General features: G+C 40.8%; 1 pseudogene across 1 annotated transcript; it reads right to left on the bottom strand.

Moving 5' to 3' along the window:
* Positions 1 to 964: 964 nt before the first annotated feature.
* LOC306663204 (protein NDRG3-like) lies at positions 965 to 2,081 on the bottom strand (annotated as a pseudogene). Its single transcript has one exon. The product of its transcript is annotated as a protein NDRG3-like (transcript).
* Positions 2,082 to 2,466: the final 385 nt, after the last annotated feature.

Genomic DNA, 2,466 nt, shown 5'->3' with positions numbered 1-2,466 from the left:
GATGTGTAGACATCTGATAAGTGGTAACAGATGTTCAGAGACAGCAGTTTTGCTCTGCTGAGCAGAGGCCTGACATTTTTTTCCCCACCTTTTTGTGGTAAGAGTTTAGCAATTAAGCCACTCTTTTGGAGTAAACTCCCTATTTTTCCAGAACCTCATTGTTCATGGGCTCCCAGAAGGATATAACCCTCCATTTTCTTTATAGGATGCATATGTGAATCCTCTTGGACAAATGCAGTGGCTGGCCACTCTGCCTACCTCTCTATGTGATAGGCAACACTTCTGCTGTTGGTCACAATCAATCACTGGTCTAAAGAGTAATTATGCTTTTCCACATTCCTCAGAGCTGCTATCTTCAGAAATCATTCTGCAACTCTTATTGACCAATTTGGAACCAGAAGAGAATCTAGTGGCTCATCCCACTTAGATATCCATTCTGCACATTTGTCTTAAAAATACCATTGGGAATGCATAAAAAAGAAGGAAAGAAAGAAAGAAAGGAAGGAAGGGAGAGAAAGAAAGGAAAAAAAGAAGGAAAGAAAGGAAGGAAAAGAAAAAGAAAAGGTCCCTTTTTATGTTTTGGCAGAAGTGACACAAGGAAGCATGTCCAAAATCACAGGACTATGCACACACAAACAGACACATGTGCTTGCACACACATGGAGTTGGGATCAAAGAATCTTAGACACATCAGTAGTGGAACATAGGAAAAAGCTGGCAAGAGAAGATGTGGAGATAAGATCAGCTAAAGATGCTGGAATGTTACAGTAATGGTATGGATATGGTTCTTGGAAGATTTGAAAAAAAGGATAGGTGGATAGAGAGAATGATAAATCCAGGCTACAAGGAGAGTTCAGTGACCACGCATGAGTTAAAGATAAAGGATGCCAGTTTATGGGATGAAATATTATGGAATGTTGTCTAAAGAAGGGTAGACTTGCGTGGTCCAGGGAGGAGTGTCTGCTTAGCAGGACACCTCCATGGTCTGGTGACTATCTAGGGCATCAAGGAACACACAGGATTCTTGAGTTCCATCTGATTGATTGCTGGTGACAGACCTGCTGAAGGGACTTTCTTCAGAGTCAATGCTACTTGAGGTTCAGTGGGTCTGGGATCCCTCGAGCCAGGTCATGCTGGCAGATGCATGTAGTCTATTCCCTGCAAAAAGTATTTGAAGGCCTTGGTGAGCTTCCTGGTCTAAACTACTTGGGGCAGTCCCCCACAGTCTGCCATGTTTAGCATGCATTTATAGGTTTGAGAAGAGAATTGCATTCAACCACAGCCTCAATAGTAGTTGAATTGTCTCCTACCATCAATAGAGTAGAGCACTTTAATGTTTCTTATCTGTTACCATTTTGACCCAGTATGGGTCTTTCAATCTCTAGGAACACAGGAAGAACTAACTGTAGGTTTTCTTGGTTGATATCTTGGGCTATATGTAGTCTGTATGTTTGAATCAAGTCTAGGTTGGCCTGTAACTTTTCCTGTCCAAAGTGATGAGCTGAAATAATGCACACAGTATTGGTTGTCAAGCCTGAGAATTTGGAAGCTGCCTATAATCCAGTCTCTAGTACACAGGTCAATGTTAATGAGCACAAGGCCTTCCACTAACTCTGGAATGATGGAGTGCAAACCTGTTGAGGATGTAAGTCCAATCCCAATGATGCTTTTCAGACTTAAGTGGGTAAGAACAGGAAGCAGCATTTCAGCCAGCTCATCCATTGTGGGATACTAGTACCCTGTTGGGAAAGAGGGTACACCTTCCTGCTGGCCTGGAGTATCCACATGAGGGACAACAAAGTGCTGGGTGATCTCTTACATATCTTCAAAGTTAAAGAACATGTTGAAACAGCATTTATCGTTTATCCCAAGTCATGATATGTCAGGATGACTGGTCCATTTCCTTTTGGTAAACCTCTTATAATGATGTGGACCATATCATGAGTTGTTTCTATATTGTGTTTCTGACAGTTGAAGTCCTTGAAATTCCATGTACCATTCTTATCATTTAGAAGTGGCTTGATCTCTGTGAGTTGGACATCCTAAAATTCATCCATTAAGACAGATGAGAGTAGAAGGGTCTCAAGAATAAATCAGTAACCCTGAGGTATGGATGCCAGCAGTCAGTGTGGCAGGGGCAGTGGTGAGGGGTGGGGGAGGTGCAGCCTTGTGTTTTCTTCTTTTGAGAAATGTTTTTTAGTTAATTTTCCCATTAATTTATTGGGTTATTTGTATAAAATTGTTTGAGTTCTCTAAAAAAGTTTAGCACCCATTTGTGATAAAAACCTAGAAGAATCTAAAATAGAAGGAATTTCCCTCAATATCATGTAGGATATATATCCAAAAGCAAAGTTGATCATTCTGAGGGAAAAGTGAAAGAATTCCCCCTAAATTCAGAATAAGTCAAGGATACCCACTCTTACCACTCCTATTCAACATAATTCTTGCAGTTTTACAGAAATTTAA

The sequence above is a fragment of the Sciurus vulgaris genome (assembly GCF_902686455.1).
Source record: "Sciurus vulgaris genome assembly, chromosome: 6".
NCBI lineage: Eukaryota > Metazoa > Chordata > Mammalia > Rodentia > Sciuridae > Sciurus > Sciurus vulgaris.
The sequence above is the reverse complement of the archived record's forward strand: the minus strand, read 5'-3'. Positions and strand labels throughout refer to the sequence as shown.